The 24,442-nt window shown below is 39.1% G+C and overlaps 1 protein-coding gene across 2 annotated transcripts in view; it reads right to left on the reverse strand.

Annotated features, from left to right (window-relative positions):
• kcna4 (potassium voltage-gated channel, shaker-related subfamily, member 4) overlaps window positions 1-24,442 on the reverse strand; it is a 145,696-nt gene that overhangs the window by 98,908 nt on the left and 22,346 nt on the right. The window lies entirely within an intron of this gene.

Consider the following 24,442-nt stretch of genomic DNA (forward strand, 5'->3'; position numbering starts at 1 on the left):
TGACTTTCAGTTACATACTGTAAACGTTACCTCGTCAATTCCTGCTGCTAGCAAAACAGGCAGGGCTCGCTCAAACAGGGCAAAGGTTATGTACGCTGAGAAGATGAAAAATCAAGCCTTTCATCAGCAAAACTGTGGCCAATCATAACACTTGTGCATGTCTGCGTGTATGTCCAAATGTCAAGGTTTAGGCTAAGCATTTTAAAAGTATGCAACTTGTGAAAGCTGTAGATAGTGTTATTGCTCCTGGGTGCCTCCTGGGTGAGGTATGGAAATGTCTCGCCGGGAGGAGGCCCCGGGGAAGATCCAGGACACGCCGGAGAGATTATATCTCTCGGCTGGCCTGAGAACGCCTTGCTAGGGTAAGGAGAGAGAGGTTTGGGCTTCTCTGCTTAGGCTGATGCCCCCGCGACCCGACCCCTGATGGATGGATGGATATTCTTGGTTGTCTCAACAAAAAGGTCTGTCTTCATCCAACAGATAAAACTGATTTCCTTTTATTATATTACTCTCTCTTCTCTTCTTGTCTGTGTGTGTGTGTGTATATATATATATATATATATATATATATATATGTGTGTGTGTTATATTATTTTTCTTAAATGCAGAATTTTATACAGGAAAGCTTAAATAAGACCACACCTGATATGTTGATTTTTTAAATAAAAATGTAGACATACTCATTGATAAAAATACATATAGTGTGAGTGTTACACAACCACTAAAATAATAATAATTTCAATGATACATATATATAAATAATATTAATAACACTTACATCTCATTAATTTAATTTTATGCTTTTTATTGCAATGAATAATTACCCAAAATGTAGTGTTTTACTAAGTTTTTTTTACATTATGCCACTAATGCTAGTTTTATTTTGTTGTTGTTGCCCATTACACTCAGCTCCATGTAGTTCAATGTAGTGCACTGTATTAGATATTCTGAAATAAAGGGAAAGCATCTCTTATTGAGAAAAAACAAGTAAAATGAAATATAACATTTTTATTTTAATATCAGAATCTGGTGTAAGTTGCTTCAGTTTCTTCCTTGGACCATTTGATGTACAGCAGTAAACATTCGCGCATCACTAGTGTGGGGGTTTCCAGTAGGGATAGGGCAGCGACAGCTCCTGTTTTTTCATCAATCAACAGTCATCTTTGGTTTCTGCTCAAGTATAACAACAGCTGCTCCAAAGTAGAGCTGATGTCAGTGTCATACCAGGTTATAAACGCAAAGCAGCAGCTTGGTTGTCAAAATTGTACGTTTAGTAAAAAAAAAAAAAACAGGAAAAAAATTGTATTTAATTAGTCTAAAATCAGACAAATAACAGAGGTGTATGCCAAAAACAGGTAAACTCCAATTACGAAAGAGAAACTGTGATCACATGCCCGACAGAAACCTATAGCGGCGTGATGACGGACATACGCCGCATTAAAAAAACCAAAAGCTCCTCTGTAGCTGTTTTTAATGTTGATTAAACTCAAATTTTAATTCCTTCCTCATGAAGTGTTTGTTATTTTGGCTACCCCCTGTAGGGTGAAACATTTCACAGAACTGTTTTGTGCCACAGCTATTTGTGCTTATTAAGATGCACACTATTAGAGACAAGCGTCCTCTTTAAACGGAGCAGCTGTTGTATAATTCTCCACCTCAATAATTTGAGGATTTCCACAAAGTCTCCCAGGAGTTGAAGGCATTCTGTATGCAATCATAGCTGCAGCAGGCACAAGGCAATTACAACAAACATACTGACTGTTTTTAATCTAATTCCCTTATTAGGACTTTGGAGCTAAACCTGTGCTTGTTTACATTCCAGGTTTTGTTTGTTGGGGGGGCTCCTGTGGTATATTTGCGCTCCAGTACACTGCACCTGTAACGGTAGGAGGGCAAATATAGGATTCAATAATGTCAGCATGAGCACTCAATATACTGAGCGTCAGACTGTCCTGAGAGGGGAACTCAGAAGAGATCAGTGAATGTCATTAATATTATTCACTGTCTGCGATTTACAGTATTGCGTTCTGGCACTAAAAAGCCACTGTGTCACAATTCTTGAAATAAAAGCGGCTGTGTGTGTGTGTTTGTGCACGAGTAGAGCAACCTAAAGCTGAAGAGAACCATGACTAACTTACTACAACACTGAAACACACACTGAATATGTCAGCAGAGATGTCCACGGCACTGCCACACTAGGCAAGGCGACCCATGCTGTGATCTGCCGAGGTTTATAAGCGTTATTATGATATACTGTGTGAAGACAGTTTAAAAAAAATAATATTTTATGAGCACATATCATAGCAATAAATTAAGTTTCATTTCACCCTTAATGGGTTGGTGCAATATTAGAATGACCCATTTGTTGTGCAAGGAACTTTGGAGCGTATCATGTATGAAGGAAAGCAACTTCTCAGCAGGTGCAGAGTGGTTATTATTAATGTTATTAGGTGTTGTTTGTGCAAACATTTGCATTAATTTGTATAATATATGCATTTATAACAAACATCAGTACTCACCTATATTATACCCAAAGTGTAACAGTATCACAAGTACAATAAAAAAAATCAGTCATAGAAACGTCTGTTTTCAATCATTTACATTCAGATTTATTTACATACCAGCATTAAGTATAAAAGATGCATTCAAATCATTCAAACATGAGTGTAACTTTGCTTTTAAGCTTGAAAATGCTATTGAAACTGAACTGATTGCGTCTCATCATTCCCTATAATACTACCTTTCTTTTACTGGGTGATTCTACACAGTTCTCAGTAATACAATCATCAGCCCAGGAGACAGTCTGCAGTTTGTGAATTACACATAAACCACCGATGTTAAAGGGGAGATACCTGGAAAACACTAAATACCTCAGTGGTGGGAAATAATGGTTAAAAAAAATACCCACACTTTATAAATGAGAACAAGAGATTCCATTTATTCATTTGCTAAACTAAAACAGATCTAGGGAGAATATTGTCATGTAACTGGCCTCACAGCTGTGAGCTCGCCAATAGGAGGCAGGACCATTTTTAGTGCCACATTGAGACACTGTTGCTCAAGGCTAAGCCAAGAGCACCACCGCAAACCTGCTCACATCCGACAATCCACCTGCGTACCCAGAAGCCATCCCTATTCACGATGCAAGAGCCCAGCAGCAGCTTTTCTGTTGGGAATGGATTTAAAATCATTATGGTGTTTGTAGAGAGCGCCCAGTAGAGACTGCCAGAAACAGAGCCCTCAGGTACAGCATTATGTGGGAGACAATTTTACAGCCCTGAAGCTTGAAAGGATATTAATAAAACTGTAGGGGAGAGACTGATAGAGCTAATAATCCAAATGACTCAACAGTTAGTTCACCTGTTTTTGAAGAGTCATTTTACTGTTTTGGAACAAAAAATACGTTGTTTGTTTAAAAAAATCAATTAATACACTCTCCTTTTGCCTTTTAAGCTTTAGCTGACCAGCACCTTCTTACTACAGTATAATCAGGGACAGTAACTCACGGCTGTATTTCTTTCAGGTATTTACAGAAAGGACAAGTATAAAAATACCAAGTATCAATGATTCTGGATTGATAAAACTGACTGAAAAAAATGATGACACCTATGACCACGATATCCGACACGCAGTGAGATTCTCTACTGCTGTCCAACGATCCTTTACGTGCAAGACCGGTGTCCCGTGACCTCGTTATTCTTAAAACGGAGCGCTTATTATCATGATGAGAGAGGTTGCAGTCTTGACGCCTACAGTCACAGACGATGCACTGAGTGCTATTCGTTTAAAAAAAACATGAGCGTGAGAGACAAAGGTGTGACTGCAGAGATCTACCAGCCAGAGAAGGACTACAGGAAAAAAAAGCTTCTATTATTGCCCTTACATTTTGATAGCAACAACTAACTAATGCACAGCTGTGAATCAAGAAGCCGTTTCATTTATTTTAGCTTGAGACTTCCTGCCAGCATGTGCAAAGCAGCAAGGTTTTTCACACGGGCAGAACAACATCATCTTTATCTTGGAGTGGAATAAATTCCTCAAGAGGGCAAATAGGTGAGGACATCAGCAGCAAGAACTATTACTATTGAATCAAGTTGGGAAATGAGACGTAACACCTTTTCATTACTTGCTACCTAGATTGCACATCAACCGTGCAGCCTCCTGCTACAAATGCATTCATAACTCTTGTTTTTGTTTTTTTTTTACACAGGCAGTTAAATCTGTGCGAATAAATCTGTTCTCATGCATCATGGGTCTAGTTGGTCTTATTAATGTAGCAAAAATCAAGAGGCAGGGATTAAATATTAAAGAGTTCTCTCTTTTTTTGACATAAAGGTAAAAAATTCCTCTGGATCTGCCACAGGTGCAAAAATGTCAACTCAACCGTCACCTTTTAATTTCTTTTTAACTATATATGTGTGATTATGACAGATTGAGCTTGAGCTCTGGCTCCCTTGAGAATATTCTCTATGACACCAAAGTGTTTTTGTTATAACTTTCATCTAAATATTCCGGTCTAGGTGTCACGAGCAACTATTATCATCAAAGCGGCAGCAGGAACTTCGCAGGCAAGTCACTTGTTTCATTTTTTCAAAGGAAGCTGTCCAGGAAACAGAGTTGTTTATAAGGTGGAAACAGACACCACTTTGTCCTTTGCAAAGGATTTCACAGGTTATCTGATGTCACGGGCGCATTTGTATGTTTTCACAAAGACCAACAGACCAGATGTGACCCACAAACGGTGTATGCACTGCTTTTTAGTGGGAAAAAATGGAGTGGTGATATTTCCAGACATCTCACAAAGTCCCAAGATTTAAAATTCCTAGTTACACTTGTTTTGTTTGTTTTTTTAACATTAAATAATCAGAATCAGAACTGTACAAAGCCGCAAAGGGCAGTTTTAAAGCCACTCTGATCAAATGATCCACATCAACAGACTGATGCACAGCAATTCTTGTTGGTTATCCTTTAACTATCAAAGACAAGTAGTGACCTACAGAGCTGAGAAAAAAGGTCATGTAGAAGTCCTGAAGTAGGCTGTGAGTAGCCAAGTTTGACGCTTTTCAGCTGTGAAAATGTCAAATGCCTACTTTTGATGATCAGAAGTGACTGGCTTTGCAGTTCATAACATCAAAAATACATGTCAATTATTTGATTTCTACTTTCCACATCAGCCAAAGATTCAGGCAGCTAACTAATCTCATAGATCCGCCAAGTGGCGACGTGAAATCACATTGGCGACATCTATCTTTTATACACAGTCTGTGAAGAAAGATTGTAAAAGACATTAAAGGTAATATCAGAAAACTTTAGCTGGGTTTTGATCCAAACCCTAGACATAAAAATATGACACTTTGAGAAAAAAAAGCTAAATAATGCCACAGGGACTGGCTTTAAGAGAGTGCACAGGCACATGGAGCACGGTGCCTGGCTTCCTGTTTGCTGACACTAATCCAAAGGCAGCGGGGATTTTTTCTGCCTCTTGCTGCTTCTTGCCTCACACCCCTGCAGGGCTCTTACATCCACACTGGCTTTCAGATTCACGCGCACACACACACACACATAAACATACACAAATGAACACAGATAGACTATAAATATTCAGGCCAGGATCGACGGTACGTGCAACACAATGTACGCCGGGGACATAATACACACTGTGCTCATTTCAACCCTGTCACTGAGCTCTCTGTCAGCACTTTCCGTTAGAAAAAAAAACCCAACATAACTTGCACATCTGCTTATCTGATGCTGTTCATTTAGGCAGACTTGTCTATGAATGTGCTCTGTGAAGCCCAAACTCCAGCGGTCCCATCAACGTTTTCTGTGGTTCTCATTAGATGTGTCGGCTGCTGCGTGAAAAAGCCGAGCTTCAGGTGTTTTGTGTTTATTTGTGTCTTGGTCTGAGAGTGTGAGGTGCTGTTTGGAAAGCACATGTGTAACACAACGAGTCGCATTACACCATGACAGACTGTCACGGTGAATTAGAACAGAAACGGAGGCAGTGGTCAGGAAATATCATTAATGTCACAACACTCTGCTTCACTCTAAACAAGAATACTTTCACTGAATGCAGCTGAACAAAATCGTCCCTGTTTTGGGTTTTTATTTCTGAATGAGCAGTCACTAATTGTCCAAAAGTACTGACCTGTGTTTGAATGACATAACCAATGTACAGTACAAAAAGCATGAAGATGGAAAAAGCAGCTGAAATCTGGGTTAGCTTCAATTACTTCCAAGCCAGCAGCCAAACAATCTATAAGTTTAGATGGTTCTGTCTTCTGTGACACTGACGTATAGTGACAGACCCTCTTATCTAATTTTTTAGCCCCACGACTTACTGACAGAACGAAGGGTTTACAGTCCAAAATGTCAAAATTAGAGCCATCTTCCTTTCTTAGAAACACAATTTGACACAAATACATTTGAAATAGATTGTCTGCATAGGGCCCTATCTTTAATATGATAACAAGTTTATATGTTAATATGATAAAGTGTCTCAGTAACTGTGTAGATCAGTTCCAATCAGTGCTGTACTGTATGGGAGTGTTTAAAGGATTTATTTGTAATGTATTTTTAGGTATGCCGCATGTCTTTAGGGGATGGCAGTGTTGGCCTTTCTGCTACATTGATCCAGGCAGAAATGTCAATATTTACATACAAATACATAAAAATTTTCTACATCCATTCTTGATTTCCTTAAGGAAAAATTCTGATCACTTTTATGTTCCATGCCCAACGCTTAATCAGTCTTGCTTGCAGTTTGTGTTTTCGCACTTGCGAGCACATTTTTGCATCTAAGCATGCTAAGTAAAGACGGTGAAGATCCTGTTAAACAGCATCCCCGTCAACACGCTGCATGATGTTTGCATTTATAGCTCAAAGCTCTGATATGGCAAGGTACAACCTCACAGAGCCGCTAGCATGGCTTTAGATGCCAAGTCGTGTTAACAGTGTAATGCTATACACGGTGGCTCCCAAGCTTTTTAATTTATTAGACATGCCCCCACTTCCCTGTCAGATAAACTCAATAATGATTGAGCTTGATGTTATGCAACACTTGTTAATTATATAAAAGTGGATGTTGCATTAATGTTCCTGGCAATCCTGAAGTCAGCTTGGTAATGTTTTTTGTTTTTGTGGTTAACTGCCACGTAAATTGAGAGAAGTTGAATGCTTCAGTCATTTGTCCGTCACTCTGTTCAGTAGTTTCCAACAATATCACAACACAGCACACAGTGTGCAAGAGTTAAAGTGGACATAACAGTTAAATATACTAAACTTGTATTTTTTTTCTCTAAATCCAGGCTTTCTGTGCAGCTTTTAAAGAAGCTCCAGACTATGTGGTCCCTTATTTCAAATTTCCTCTACTGTTTTAGAGCTTGAACGACTACTAAATCTTCTACGACACAAATGCGTGACTTTAACCTATTATGCGTTGCCCGGGTTTTTGTTTTTTGTTTTGTTCATTACTTTTTTAATTTCATGTATAGATTTTAACTGTGCTCATGGTACATTAAGCACAATTTCATAATTTGTGTGAACAAAAGCACAGAGCCGTTTACCCAAAATGAAAACTGTCATTATCGTCTCATCCCCGTCAGTCACATCGTACCACCTCCAAACCAGCCTCCTCTATCTAGTGCCCCCGCAGGCATTTCTCACATGTGCACTTCAACAGTGACTTAATGAAACGCCTACAATCGCTTATCAACAGCAGATGTAGATGCCTGTCAGTTGTCTTGCCAAGCATAAAAAATACCATGTTGTTTCCCTTGATGATAGAAACTGCTGGCAATATATCCCCCAATTCACAACTAAATTACAAACTAGAACTCGTTTCGGAAAAATTGACCCACTACAATTCTGTTCTGAATGTTTGATTAGAAACCCAAAAGTGGTTTGGTATTATATTATGACTAGGTTAGCATTAGTCATATATTAAAATTTCTCTTGATTCCAAAAAACCCCATCAAAAAACATTTTCTGATATTTTCAAGGGTCCAGTCAAATCCATAGATCCCAGAAACACAAACAGGACAGGAAAGAAGATGAATCATGGAGCACATCAAAATTTCACCTTCTTGGGTACAGTGGACAATGACGGAGTCCTATTAAAATTAAACAAAACTTAAAAACTGAGTACTGGGGTTTCAAAATCTGGGCAGATAAAGGTGTACAGAAGGTGGCAGATCTTTATAAGCATGGCAACCTTCTTACATTTGATCAGCTATGCCAAATATACAGCATCCCCAAAAAACATTTTTTAAAATATGTACAAGTTAAACATTTCATTATGTCAAAATATAAACAGATTGTATCTGAGCCACTATTATCACAATTGGAGAATGTCATACTTAAAAAGCCAGTGGGCAGAAGTCATATCTCTTCAGTTTATACAGCTCTGTTAACACATGATGGGGAATCTGCCACTGACAAGTTGGACGCATGGAGGGCTGACATCCAAGAGGAGATACACGAGGTGGACTGGGAAACTGCATGTTTAAAAGCCCAAAGACAATCAATTAATACAAGGATGAAACTCCTCCAATATAAGTGGTTGATGAGAACTTATATAACCCCAGTCAAACTGAATCGCTGGTCGCCTGTCATCCCAGATAGCTGCAGTAAATGTTTAGACGAGAAGGGCACTCTGCTCCACTGTGTATGGAGCTGTCCAAAATTACAACAGTACTGGAAATTAATCACGCAAACTTTATCTAAGATTGTTGGAGTAAATATACCTGTTGAAGCAAAAATGTGTGTGTTGGGTATATATCCAAAGAACTGTGACTTTAGCACCAGACAGCTAAAATAATTGACTTTGGCCTCCTGCAAGCTAGGCGCTTAATATCTTTGTATTGGAAGAAAGTGGATGCACCCTCAAGTCATATGTGGGTGAAGGAGATGGCATCATGTATTGTATTGGAACGACTTACTTATATTATCAGAGGAAAGGGAGTAGATTTTGAAGAAATATGGTTACCTTTAACTGAGTTTCTGAGACATTATGAAGGGAATTAATTTAGAAAGTGATACTTGGTGCTGAGTTTTGGGTTTCTTTGTGTGTGTGTGGTTTTCTTTTTGTTTGTTTTTTTGTTTTTTTTGTTGTTGTTTTCTTTGTTATCTGTTTCTTTGTTTTTGTTGTTTTTATTTTTCGTTCGCGTCTTGCTTTGTTTGTTTTACCATGCTGTGCATCGGTTTTGTTTTATTTTATTATTTATTTATTTTTATTATTATTATTGTTGTTTCTTTTAATTTATATTTGTTTATTTTGGGGACTATGTTCTTTAATATAAATCTCAGGTTAACTGTACTACTATTCTTTGCTTGTTCTGTAATATAAAAGTCAATAAACATAATGTTTAAAAAAAACAAAAAAACAAACAAACTGAGTACTGAAATGACGTTTGAATAAAATGTCCTTAAATTGAGCCCAATGTTCTTTTTAGGGATGTGCCAAATAGTATTGCTCATTTGGTGGTCAGTTGTATTAAGAACCACAGAGAAGTTATATTATGTTTTAATATTGTCAAGTCTTTCTAACTCTTTTTATATTTAGACCTCTAAAATAGTAAAATAACTCTTGCTCAGGAGTTCGATGAGACTAAAAATGGAGCTAAAAGACTGTATTTGAATTATTTCTGAGGCTCCCAGAAATAAGTCTAAAAGTGCAAAATGTTGCTCTGTTGTTACATGAACAGATGTCTTCTAACAAGTTTGCCATAACATTATTGTGTTGCTGTATGCTTACCCAAAGTGACCAAAAAAATGTCCTTTTGATAGATTTAAATGTTTTGAGCTTGTCTTAGACAACTTTTTCAATTAACTTTACCCATGATTTTTTTTCTACGAGGCTCAATAGTTAATTCTTTCTGGTCACAATCTGATTGGCGCTGAATGTATTTTCTTACTCTGACTAGACAGAGTCCCACAGGCTACACAGTTTGCTAAATTAAACCCTGCTGGATAAAAATTGATCAGGAACTTTGAATGGAAACTTAATTGTATTTTCTCAGAGGTTAGTCAATACACCAGTAACATGCAATTAGTTTGAAAACTTCTGCTGAACAGCGTGTTTATCTCCCCACTATCACATAGGTGAGATTTATCAAGCAAGGCCAACAGCCTGAATTCTGCTACAGGGGGAGAGGAAAATCTGTTTTACTTTAAAGAAAATAAATAATCTGTAACATAAAAAAAAGAATCTTTTTCTATTTATTTCCAGCCATGTGAATAGATTTCAACGAAGATGTTACATTTCCGGTTGTAAAAGCTGCCAGGAATCTCTACAGGAATCTCTACAATCACCTTAAATTCACCACTTCTCGACTCGAGCTTGAATACAATTTTCACCCAGCAAAAATGAGTCCCATTTTTCTCTCAATTAGGTTGCTGCAATATTCATCATCATTGTTGATGCCAACTCCTCTGTTGGTCTGGCAAGGCTAGCTAGTAGACTATCATGTGCTTTCTTCCTTACACATGGAGGTGCCAGTCGCCTACCTGCATGGACTGCCAAATCAGCAACAAAGATGCAACCCCAGCCTTCTTCCTACCTACTGACACTGCCAAAGAGTAATCAAAGTACTGTATGTATCCATGTATGGTTTACTGTGGGAGTGGAAATCATGTTCGCCCACACTCAATTCATGGTAAATGCATGCTGTAGAAATCAAAGAAGCACAGTTCTGTTTCTGTATATGCACAGTTTAATTGTGAACCTGTGGCTCAGGTTCTTTGCAATGCTAACTAATAACTGTAGTTGTACCAACCTGGCCTTAATTAATGATCATTAGTTAGCAACAAACCAAGAGTAAATTCTGAGCTTCCCTTTGATGTGATTTCATAATTTTGTCCTTGTTGCCCTCAACCCCCCAGCTTTCTGCACATGAGGACAGGAGTGGGTTTGTGAAACCTGACTACTGTACATCCCACAAGCAAAACTGGTATGGCCCGGATCTGGCCCACATACCGCAAAGAATGACGGCCCTTTGGTGGCCCAGATTTGGTTTGCCAGAGGTGGCCCACACATGGGCCCGCTCAAGGCCATTTGAGGACACACTGCTGGCCCTGTCCTGGCCCAGAACAGTTTCAGCTATGGCCCCAGATGTCTGCCTAATGTGTACCTTAATCAAGCCATGTAATAACAACATGTGCCAGAACATAATAGTGCAAAAGTAACATGAAGAAACTCAGTTGAGACAGTGAATGGACTGACTCTTATATAGCGCTGTTCTACTCTCCTGGATTACTCAAAGTGCTTCCTGACTACATGGATGCACATTCACACGTGACTTGATGTGACTGAAGGAGCCAGGGATCGAACCACTAATCTTCCAATCAGTAGATGACTGGCTCTACCTCCAGAGCTACAGCCTTTACAGTGTTAAACCCTCACTAGGCTTTGGATAAAGTGTACAATCACAACCCGGTCAAACCTGCATTTGAAACGTTGGCTACCATAGCAGTACAGTATTGCAACGTGGTATTTGGATCTTCTAACTAAAATAGGAACATAAATAGTGTCATCATTGCCAGACCGGGCCCACATCTGGTTGACATACACTCTGCCATGACACCTGTCAGTCAGAAGTGCCAGCTTGATGCCGGATCTGGGACAGAACTGTTTTCTATGAGCCTGGGCCACATAAACCAAACCATAATCGGGCCTGATATGGCATGCCATCACATAAATAGTCCCATCTACGCCAGGCCTGGCCTACATCTCGATGACATACCACTTACCATGCCAAAAGTCAGCCAGCAGTGCCGGCTTGACACCAGATCCAGGCCAGACCTGTCTGCTATGTGGGATGTTGTAGTCAGGGATATTTACTGACAATTAATAACTGTTTTTACAGGTATAAACTGAATAATATAGAAACTACAATGGATCCACAGTACAGTGTTTCCCACTGGTTTAGTGGGCACGTGGTCAGTAGTAGGAACCTCCTGTGCTGTCCCAAGACCATGGTAGAGGAAAACTATGCTTACTGGTGTAAAATCAGTGGAAACCAGAAGACACTGCAAATAGATTGCAACAAAGATTTTACACGGTTACCATGCCTTTGCCATTGTGGTTTTGCTCTCTTTGTTCTTTTACTGAGTCTTCCCATGGCTGGACCACAATACTGCACCCTGTCATTCTGCTGAATTGATTTGTCCGTCACGTCTCCCACAGCGTCCCCCGTCTGCCCTAAGTGACGTCTTCCTCAGAAGTCTTTATTTGCTTTTGCTTTTTTAGAAGAAGAAAATTAATGAGCGATGTCAGTCTGAAGCCTGAAATTAAGTTAATAGTGAGTTGCTTTTTCTCCTACTTCATTTGCTGGGAATGTAAAACGTAAAATGAAACACAAAGTCTGACTTTTTCCTAAAATAAAAATCTTCAGAGGAAACAAGACAAAAATCAAAGCCCCTTTACAAGTCTTTCCCTCAAGAAGTGGCTGTGTCCTAGAAGGACCACTTCTTACTGTTTCCTTTTCAGTTGACTACTTTTCTACTTTTTTATGCATCAGACAGATTTATCCATTCCTAGCAGTATTCTGGTGCAGAAAGGAGGGTATACTTTCCATTTGATCTTTACTCATCCATACTAAAGAGCCTCTTTTTTGTTCTGGATGAGATTTAAGTGCTTATAGTCTTGAGGTTAATGACCCTTTCTTTAACGGCACCGAAGTTGTCCAGTGCAGGTGGTAAGACAAAAATCAAAGACAGAGCGTGTGTAGTTGATTTTGTTTCATGAGCACTTTGTGTCCACTGGCTTGTTCTACTTCTGTGATCATGGTTTATGTTTATTGGCCATCTTTTTGCTGTTGAAATCTCATCCTTGATGTGAATGTTGATTACATTGCACATTAGAGTATGCTGTACAGTCCTACAGTTCACTCCAGTCGCTCCAGTCTGAAAATGCAAACAAAGATGACCCGCTTGTGTATGTCGGTTCGTAGTTATAATCAGACACATTATAGTTATTACGAATCTGTGAAACTGCTCAGCGTTATGAGTGCAGTGATTCACACATTGGCCCCGTTCACCTGTTTGGGTTGACTAAGCTTAATTCAACAGTCCACTTGGCAATTTGTAAGGATGAATAATGAAGCAGTAATCCACAGCAGGCCACAGTTCAGGAACAGTCAATCTGTTCTAGGGTGACACAGTTTTCACATATCAGCCTTGTCTCCTGTAAGTCAAAGACCTGTGACAAATAAAAGGAAAAACCTAAGGCGCTTGAGGATCTATTGGCTTTACGAGGATGTTTATTGCTATGTTTTAGAAAAATGGTGTTTCATCTGTCCAATTATATCTGAAGACTGAATCACTGTCAGAGTGCACTGAAGCTGGTGCCAAATGGTAGCTCTTAGGTATTAATTTGTCACCTGTCTGTGTGTCTTTATCACTGCAACTTTCGACATCTAAATAGTTTTTTCATGATTGAGTGTATTGTTATGTATTTTTTATTTTTTATCCATGTAAAGCCTGAAACTTGAAATACCAAAAATGTATAATTATTTGAAACTAACACATTTAATTCATATCATTTTTGCTAAATACAACGTTTTTCTGCAATTTTTGTTGCTTAAAAATGTATTATTGTTTCTTTTGGGGGGGGGGGGGGTCAAACTGATGATTTAGAGTCTCATAAACTCCCCAAAAAGTTTTGTAATTGTGGTTTGGATTAAAAATAACAACATATAGCAATAATATACAGTCTCAACTCAAAGTAGGGTACATCTGGGGCGATCGTGGCTCAAAAGTTGGGAGTTCGCCTTGTAATCAGAAGATTGCCGGTTCGAGCCCCGGTTTGGATAGTCTCGGTCGTTGTGTCCTTGGGCAAGACACTTCACCCGTTGCCTACTGGTGGTGGTCAGAGGGCCCGGTGGCGCCAGTGTCCGGCAGCTCTGTCAGTGCGCCCCAGGGTGGCTGTGGCTACAATGTAGCTTGCCATCACCAGTGTGTGAATGGGTGGATGACTGAATGTGTAAAGCGCTTTGGGGTCCTTAGAGACTAGTAAATTGCTATACAAATACAGGCCGTTTACATCAACACAAAAATGTATTGGTAGGTAATTTTTGCTGTTTCACCTGAACTTTTAAGGCAGCATGGTGGCACGGTGGTTAGCACCGTTGCCGCACAGCAAGAAGGTCCTGAGTTCAATTCCAACATCAGGCCGGGGTCTTTCTGTGTGGAGTTTGCATGTTCTCTCCGTGTTTGCGTGGGTTCCCTCCGGGTACTCCGGCTTCCTCCCACTGTCCAAAGACATGCAGCTTGTGGGGATAGGTTGATTGGATAATCCAAATTGTCACTAGGTGTGAATGAATGTGAGTGCGAATGGTTGTCTGTCCCTGTGTGTTGGCCCTGCGACAGACTGGCGACCTGTCCAGGGTGTACCCCGCCTCTCGCCCTATGACAGCTGGGATAGGCTCCAGCACCCCCCGCGACCCTGAAAAGGATAAGCGGAAGCGAATGGATGGATGGACCTGAACTTTTAAACCATTTCTTCCCATAATATGACCTTTATACTTTGATATAAACAACTGTAATATATCTATAAGTTTAGTATGTTTGTTTGAGGTTACCCAAGTTGCCAGACTGGCAGCATGCTAACACAAAGCTAGCAAAAAAGCCAGAAAAATGTTAAAGCTCAGTGAATGCTGACCCCAGCCCAGCAGCCAGACCCTGAACTTCAACAGGTAACAAAGGAGTGATGAGCTGTCAGCATGTAGCATCCCTTTCTACTTGTTAATGGCTCTAATGTAGAATCACCATGGTGACAGCTTTGAAGTCTCTTTAGGCTGGTTACTTTGTGTTGATAGCGATAAAAGAAAGCATGTATGTGCAAGTATGTGTTTCCTTATTAGAATACAAATATGTGTTGGTGTCTGCAACTGTTGCCTCAGATTTTTATTGTTAACTTGTTATTATGTGTCAATGCTTTAAGGTCATTTTACATAACAAGAAAGGAATATAATGAGTAGTGTAACATATTACTTTAAGTAACAAATAGCATTACTTTTAAGAAATGTGTACATATAATACAATAATTTGACCCAACAAAGGTTCTAACATTTTTTACTTTTCACAGGTTAGTCTAGGGATTTGGAAAGAACAAGCCTCAGACTTAAGTGGCATCCTCCAAAGCTAACGTGGAAGTGACACTGTAGTTAGGGACAACTTGGGGCTGGCTCTAAAAGGAGGTGAATTCCCACATGTTAAAATATCAGAAAATATCACAAACCATATCACAAGTTTGTGCTTCAGTTTTGGTTCTTGTTTTTTCAGTCTATTACTTAATACAAATTATGCGTGTCTGCATGCAATCACACTGCTTTCTAACCAAGCTAGCTTCCATTAGCGGGTAAACTAGCACACCACCATTTCATCCATATAAGGTAGCTTCTGTTTCAAAAAATCCCCCTCTTTAAGTAGAAATTATGTTAACTTACACATAATTCTCTCAGAGTTTTCCGTATTTTAATCTAGGGAAAGGGGATTATAAATCGGTAATAACCCCGACTGTTGGACTGTGTAATCCCTAATTTTTTCTCATTTTTTCTGAATAATCATGCTGTGACCTTCACATTCATCCTTAATACAAGCGCACTATTATATTGTCCGTTTTTTTTCAACAGTGATTTATGTACTTCCTGTCAATAATGATGCACTAATAATAACAATGCCGTTCACTGCCCTGAATGCCATTTTTCCACTCATTTGGCTCATTCTTGGCAACAGTCTCTGTTTCTGATCATAACAGCAGACACTTATCACCATAATTATACATAAATGAGCCATTCAGTGTTGAAAGAAAAAAAAAATGTCTGGAAGTTCTGCTGTGCTGTGTGAATCGATTGACGGGCTAAATTTTTCTCTCCATGGTGTCAGCTGGGAACAGGTCCTGCATTGTGTGAGCTGAGGACAGTCAATTATCCTGCAGTTTCTCCATCACATTCGAGTCAAGCCGCTGTCTGTTTTATAGTTTCTTTCTTCCTATAATCTCTTTCATGGTTTAAAAAAAAGGATTTTTCTGCACACATAACTACTGTATTTGCACTTGAGACACTGTGCTTCTTTCATGAAATTGAGCTCCTCACAAAACACCTCAGTCTCTTTGAGCTCTTCTTTTGTTGATCTCCCCCTGCTCTCATTTCAAACAAGCCATTCTGATTGGACTTCACTGGTTTTTTTCCACAACCTTATGACTTATTTTAACACCTGTACTTCTTTCTGTAGCCGCTGTACTTGCCGCCACTCCTTCACAGACTCTCAGACAATACCTGCATCAACGTATATCCAAAAGAACCTAAAGGCATGTGTTCATCTGCTTGTTGTATTCAGAAGCTAGTTTTATAAAGAACATTATAAAATTGTGGGATTCACCAGGAACCCCACGCTACGATTTGCAAGTTTTAACGTTTTGTAACATTTATTGTGCTTTATCATCTTTTAGCAACTGCAGATGAGTTAAATGTTGTCAATAATAGTTTTATCCAATAAGATAAAAGGTATCTCACTTCTGTTTTGTTTTTTTTCTTTTAGCTGTAAAATGAAAATAACACTGTCACTAAAACCTCCCATAAATGTTGCCATAATACAGAGTCAGCCTGCTATCAGCCTCTGAATGGATGGGGTCAAACTGGCAATTACATGCAATCGGTTTCTGATAATACAGCAATTAACTATAGTCAATCATTGAAAATCACACATCTGTTGCTGTCTGCATAGACAGAAATTCACATTTCATTTGTGTTCAGCAGCCTTCCTGTTCTATAGGAATATAACCAGAATACAACCAGCGGGCAGCCAGTTGAGTCGAGTTCCCTTGAGTTGTGCAAATTGACAGACTCATTCAGACTGAGGGCAACATGTTGGCATGTCTCCATTTATAAATTGCACAGCAGTTATTTGCAAACCTTTGACAGTCTCTCTGAGAGTGACTGCAGTCAGTTCAAGTCAGACTGCAACTGTTTGCAGAAAGCTTGCCTCCTATTAGGCAAAATGAGTCCTCTGGCTTTTAGTATTTAGTATGCTTTTAGTCCCTGGATACAACGCCACTGTGAAGAAAAATGAGATACTATGCCATATGTCGTTTTTTCCCCATTCCTAATACCTATAAACATTTTGCCCTTGCATATATTTCAATCAAGCCAGCCATGTCACATGTTGCTGTTGCTCATTCTAATTTAAAGTACACTTGCTTTAGTACTGTAGTACTCAGTACTACACTGAGTAGCTTTTATTGTGAAGTCATCAGTGGAAACAGAGGTTAGTTCAGGCTGTTCATAAAAAATGCATCTACAAAACTACTTTATGGACATCAGATTTGAAATTACTGGCTGGCTTGTTTGTGAACAGATATACCAGCTGCTCTTCTGTTTTGTGCAAATTATCTATACAACAAATGCGCACTGCCCATAGAATTACGTGAGATTAAGCATGTACTGCTCGTGATCACTACATCCAGCAGGAGTGATGTCTTAAAGTACGTCACTCCTGTATATAAGTATACCTCGTGTCTCGTTGCCTTTACTAAGACCTGCTTCTTCACCTGTGAAACTCAGAATCAAGACTGTACGTCAAACAGCAGACTTCTTGTTTGTTGTTGCAGTCTTGCCTCCACACAAAGGCAAGGTCAAGCCTATCCAGCAGCAGCGGCCTGAAGGGATCAGCCTTGAAAGGGCTAGATCACTGAGCATTCTTGTTTCCCTTTGGTGCAATGGGGACTAACACATCCTTTTATCGCAGTTTTCTGGGGTTGTAGACCACCAATTTCAAAACGATTTGCACCTTCCCTCCTCGTACACAGCACAACTTTATGGCATTCTGTAATCTGCATGTTTCACAGTGATGTTAGTCTGTTTTTAACAATTATAGTGGACAGGCACAAAGACAAGGTTCCAGTATCACCATTACAAACTATGTGGCGCACACTGTAGATGCCTCTATCCTCACACGAAAGCATTTACCCTTTAAGCATATTTTCAAATATGTGGTTGTGTCAGAATGGTGTGGGATTTTATTTAAAAGGCAACAGCATCATGTATGCATTCACAGGAGCTCGCTCTTTTATTTGGTTCATGCTTCTGTTTCTCTGCGTGCATAATGCACCATTCCCTGGATTTACATCCTGAAAAGTGGAAAAATTAATGTGATAATTTTCTTCTGCAAAGGAAGCAGAAAGGGAAGAATCGCCTTGCTTAAAGCAGCTGATTCAAACATCTGGACTTCAATAACAGGAGGAAAAAAAGGTGAAACAGGCAAGAATAAAAGACTGGCTCGGCTGATGAGGACAGCTGAAAAAAGGCATTTTTCACTGCACTAGAATATTGCTTGATTAGACACCTGAGGATGATTGCAGTGGTATAAAGGTAAGTGTGATGACTGGATTGATTATGGTCCAGCTCGTCAGACTGTAATTAAACTAAATCCTGGACTCTAAAGTGAATCCTTTAGTGTAGTAATTCTGTTACAGCAGAATCTTTACCCTTTAGAAAGGAAGGGGAGCGGTGTTTCCAACTGCCGTCACTATTTCGGCAACAAAAACATACACAAATCATATTATTCTTATAAAACGCAATTATGTGTATTTTTTAAAAAAAGCAATCTTCCTTTTCTTTTGTTATTTATCTACATAGATTTTCTTTAGAGGCCCTTAAAGCCAGCGTGCTTGGCCTCTTTGTCAGCCATTGTTTCTTATATAAGAATGAACACATGTTCACAAGTCACCAGTCACTATTGTTGTATCATCTGATGTCGTCGAGCTCTCAAAAGCAGCAATTTTAGCACATCAGCCCTGAATGGGCACTATCTGGCCACTGTGCCATGACTATAATGGGGGTTTGCAATTTTAACATTGGCAGAATAACAGCTTTTTCTCCAGAGTGGCAGTGCTCTCTCTGGTGCTGCTGTACCAGTTATAGCACTGGGCACTCTACTGATCCTTTACCTTTTATTAGACCGAAGTTACAGTACAACTTACTTCAACTTAGACCCTGACATTTGATGCTGAAAGGGGGGAGATGAAAGTGAATCTTGTAAATCTTGATATATAAATAAGCTATAAATGAAGCCTGTATGTTATTATTATAGCTGTGGCTTGGCTAGTTATTGTTTGAGGACACAAGTGTAAAGATCTGAGTGATTTAAAAAAAAAAAAGTTGACACACTATCCACATTAATGCATGTTTTCAATGACCATTGTTGGTGGTTGAACCACTTGGGTTTTAATTTGATGACATGCAGTGGGGGAAATAGTGGTTCCACACAGCCTACAAACAGCTTTGCTGACTATCATCTACATGCAGTAGCTGTTTACTATCACCAGGGGGCAGTGCAACAGCCAATTGGTCTGTCACTCTTGCTGTTATTGGTCCTTCAGCCAGTTGCAGAGACAGGAAAGTTATAATGCAAAGATTAATAAAAGCAGTGAAAACTCTCTGCTGTAGCCAACATCTATGTAATTATGTGCATTAAACTCAGAAGTACATGGCAAATACATGCTATAATAAATAATTGAAGGCTATACAGGAACAAAGAATTGAAATATCAAAGTCTAAAACTATGCAGTTTAGTTTTCAAACAGTTACAATAGAATATCTTTCCGGCTTTAGTAAATTGGTTGCGAACATCTGAAGATATACAGTTAAACAGCACCAAGAGGAACTTTTGCTTTTTAACCATTTGACCAGCAAACCACAACTGTACTGTAGCACTGAAGGCAGTGCAGCTGTGGTTTCACCTTCCTTAGGCATTTTGCACGTTTGTCTGCTTATTTTTATTGCAAAATGCTGCTTGAGGGTTTACAGACATATCCTACCTGTTTCAAATCACCACATGATTTTATCCCCCCTTGATTATTCCATTTTATAAGCCAACATTGTTTGTTTATGAGTAATAGCGTGGATTTGCTAGGGCACATGTCAGGTCGTTAGCAAACATGTCTACTATTACAGTACTATAGCCTAACATCTTTTATTATAAGCTGTACATAGATACGGTTGCTAGTGAATTGTAATCTCGTTCAGATACATTTTGGACAGCAAAAACCTGTCCTGCAGTGCCTCCCATGTAGTTCACATTTGTGTTAGCAGTTTGAAAAACTTGCGAAAGTTACCTACAGATCTTAGGAGGAAATTTTGGGGACTGTGGAGACATTTTTTTTCAATAATCTGCTAGTGGGCTGAATATCCCAGCAAGTGCTTAAAAATCACCTGAAAATGATTTTTCTTGCTGCGCACTTCAATAACACAGAGAACATTACAGGTTTAAATCAGACAGGTTCCATATGTGTTTATGATGCTCCTAATTAGCGTCCACTAATCAACCTTATTATGGAGGTGAATTTTTTCCCATTGGGAACAACTTTTTTTCCCCAATAATTATGACTTATTACTCCAAAAAATGCATTATGTCTCATTTGCCTCAGTTTATTACCTTTATCTCTAGGCACAAAGCTATTTAAGAGCTTATATTTTCACTTAGGTAAACACCGGCCTATTTATTAATGCTAAACAAGCAAAGAGTTTTCACAAGCATCTCTATTTAAAAGTATTTTTTTTTTAAGTTTTTATTTAAAGCTAACAATATCAGTGTATCTGGATTTACAAAGCAAGAACCTTTAGCCTTCCAGCACATTAATTTAAATATCCACTAAAAATCATAATTGAAGCACAAAGAGAAATCTGCATATAATTTTTGGTTTTCTCCAGCACACTCTTCCTCTTTATGTGACATCTATAGCCGAGTAGCTGCACAAGCAGTGGAGACCCAAAAGACAGGACAGGCACTGCATTTAAATAGACATGGTGTAGCATTCACAGTATAATGCATAATTCAGCCTCGCACTGTGGATTAAACCCTGCTCCCCAGCTGTTGCAGAGAGCCACTTAAAAACAGCATGTAGCACGACAGCCAGGACCCTGAACTGTTACTGATATCATGAGGCTCCTCTTTGCTGTTTAGCACTTGAATTTCACTCCAGAATATGCAGCAGATTGAGTCAAATAAGAAAGACATGCACATATTATATATTTTTAGAGTCGTTTTCTCAGCCAGTGAACTGTTTGGAAAACTCTTTTCTCCAAAACACACATTTTCCAAACCGTGGGTGAGACTTGGGAAAAAAAAAGAAGAAGAAGAAAGAAAAGAAAGTGCAAACGTCTTTTTCTCCTTTTTAACAGTTGCACTTAACCAAACCCCAAACACATGGCATGCACGCGCACACACACACACACACACACACACACACACACACACACAAGGACAATGTTTTCCACAGAAAAATAGCTACTATCAGAGATTCCAGCCCCTGTTGCTATGACAATGATTACATTTATCCAAAACACAAGTTTCTTGCTTATGACTTATGGTGCCCTCCACCCCATCCTCCGAGAGAGCGTTTTCAACAAATGTATGGCAATGCAGCCCTGGAACAACATTACATGGAGCCAATTGATCAAGTCTGACGGGAAGAGCCCGGTGTGCTCGGGGAGAGCGTTTCATAATAAATAAACAAATAAACCAAAGGAGAAACAAAAAAGCACAAATGTCTGCCAACACTGAATAATTTCTGGCAGTCTCATCTGGAGATATCGTACCTGCCACTTACGTCTGAAGCTTTCTGGGTCCCGCATCTATTACAATCCAGCTTATAAATGGGATATCTGTCTCGTGCTTAGTGAGGTGTAATGTGACTATAACTGCACACATCAATGATCCAGATCTCCACAAATATTGAATTATTTTGGCAAAAAGGACGGGAGAGTCTGTCTACACAGACGTTTTAGAGGAAGTCTGCTTACACACACAAACTCCAGGAAAAAAACAATTAACTGACTTGATGTAATTTGACATAATCTAGCTACGTTCTGCATTCGCTAAGGAAATATGTGTATGTGTACATTCCTGGCAGATTGCTTTGTAATGAAACCGGTTTAATGGTTGCAATAATGTGGGATTATTTAGATTGCGAATAAAATCGTTGCCACCATGCAAATATCCCACAGCAATATCAACTTTTACTTGAAGTCTACAACTAATTTGATTCATTAAAATAAAAGGCACAGCTTGTGTGTTCAGACTTTTACTGCCATGTCTACAGTGTAATGTTTTTCTTTAAAAATGTCTCATTTCTTACACAAGAATAGTGTTAGGATCAATAACAACTGTGCTGCTGGTGGAAAATTTGGCACAAATGTTTTGCACAATTGAGCTTTCCTTGACTAACACGTAGCTTGCAGAGAATGAAAGAAAAAGCAAAGGGAACCAAAATCAACCGCTCTGTGGTGGAAAACGTTGCACTGGGAGATTGTAAAGCTCTACAACGAGCAGCTGGTTCCGTCACAATAAATCCACCATTGATGCAGTTCTTCACTTAGAAATTCAGGCATAGACTTTATTTTTCCCATTTAAAAGATAACAAGCTTAATTTTCCCCACTGTTGCATCAACTCGAATGAGGCTCTTTGGCCATTTGCGTATTCTGCCTGTGCGTGTGCATGAGTTTCCGATGCTGCAGCTACCACTAAAATTAACAAGCTCTACCGATGTGTTTTTTTTCTTTTTTTTTGTGAGACAAATACCATCCCTGGCACAGCAGGAAATGCTGTACCTATTTTTAACAGCAAAACATGCAGTTTTTCAACTGGGACACATGGGAGGGCTCCAATTAGCTCACAGGAAACCCACAGAGGCAAACACTGAGATAACTAATAATATGTCTTCCCCCCCATGCCGACACACTGTACCAGAAGAGGGAAAAAAGGAAACATGTCTAGAAAGATCTGGGTTTGGGAGGAAGAATTTGACTATAAAATATTTATGTAATGAAAATCAACATTAAATCTAGCTTTATGCACAACACCAGAGTAAAGTACAATGAGTTATAAGTACGCTGTGTGTCTGACACTTTACAATTTAAGTATTTGAACGGCAATACAGCCTGTTAGTTACTTTCACACTTTCATGGTGCTTGTGAAACGATTGATTTGAACAGTATCTGATGAATAAACACACCGAGTCTCTCCCTCACTATTTAACTCATTCACTGCTACTGTCTTTGCCACTCCTCTTGACTTTCATTCCCATCCATGTGTTCATTCACTCTTCTTTCATTCATAAACTCATATCCTGCCTGACCCACACACACACACACACACACACACACACACACACACACACACACACACACACACACACACAAAGTAATCCATCAATTTTTTATCTACTTGCTGCTCGTTCAATCAATCACCCATTCACTGGGTGTTTCTTGACTAATTCATTCATTCATCCATTATTCACCTTCCTCCTTTCATGCGCCGACTCTGCTCATTTACTAATTCTTTATTCATGCGTTCACATATTTAGTCATTCTTTCACTAATGGATTTTCTGCTGGATTTGCACTCTTATGTAAGTATATACAGTGGGTCACTCAAATAATTAATTTGTTCATGGATAATTTTTCGGCATTTATTAGTTTGGGGGTCAGCTGATCTGTTCTTGATGAATTGATGTCACTACATTTCTTTTAAAACCACGGAGCTTTCAATCCAGTTTTTTTCACTCACAGTCGTTGAAATGAGCATTTTTTTCATTTTCAAATTTTCATTTCATTTAAATTTAAGCTTTGCATTTATTTGAATGTGGCACAAAAGCTACTTATCAACTAACGTGTAAAATACTTATCCTGTTACATTAAAATGAGGTGAATTTTAGTGCAAATGGAAAATACTGCCGTGTAACAGATATGATTTTTCATAAAACTGGTCTGAAAGGAAAAGCAGTATCATTTGCACAGATTTACTTAATTAGGCAGTTAAAGGCTATAAAACTCAGCATAACATCTACAGGGACAGCGCTGAGATAAAAAACATAGACCTGCGGAGACATTTGAATAATACTAAAATGACAGGACGAATATAACATCTTCTTAACTTATTCTGTGTGGTTACCTGCTGCCTGTTCTCATACTTGGCAGTCTACCTTCACTCACTCTGAATAATTTGGAGACATTTTCAGTATTTTCTGTGCACCAGATAGCATGCACAGAGGCCCACACAAATAGATTCTGTGGCTGCAGGGGGAAAGAAGAAAAAATCAACAAATCAACTGTTTGTTAACAGTAAAAATTAAATGGAATTTTCCATCAGTTCAATGGTAGCCTTTTAAATCTGCCAACTGCTGAGTCTCGCATCTAACGAAGAGGCAGAAAACCATGACTGCATAAAACCAGGAGTTGGCTGGAGGGAAAAAGGATTTACTGTTAGTGGCCTGCGAAGTAAAACAAAAAATCCTAAAAGAGGACGCCGTGGTTTCTCTGCATAATCCAACAGACGTCAGTTAAAGCCTTCCAAAATAGCTGCGTGGACGCGGCCCAAGGAAAATGAAACTGCAAAGTCCCTTGAACATAAAGACGGTTTTCACCCTCAGTGGTATGAGCAAAGC

Source organism: Aulonocara sp. 'chitande type north' Nkhata Bay, linkage group LG1 (genome assembly GCF_057382095.1).
Source record: "Aulonocara sp. 'chitande type north' Nkhata Bay isolate Kocher_YH1m ecotype deep benthic linkage group LG1, A_spYH_male_GT1.1, whole genome shotgun sequence".
In the NCBI taxonomy this organism is placed as follows: domain Eukaryota; kingdom Metazoa; phylum Chordata; class Actinopteri; order Cichliformes; family Cichlidae; genus Aulonocara; species Aulonocara sp. 'chitande type north' Nkhata Bay.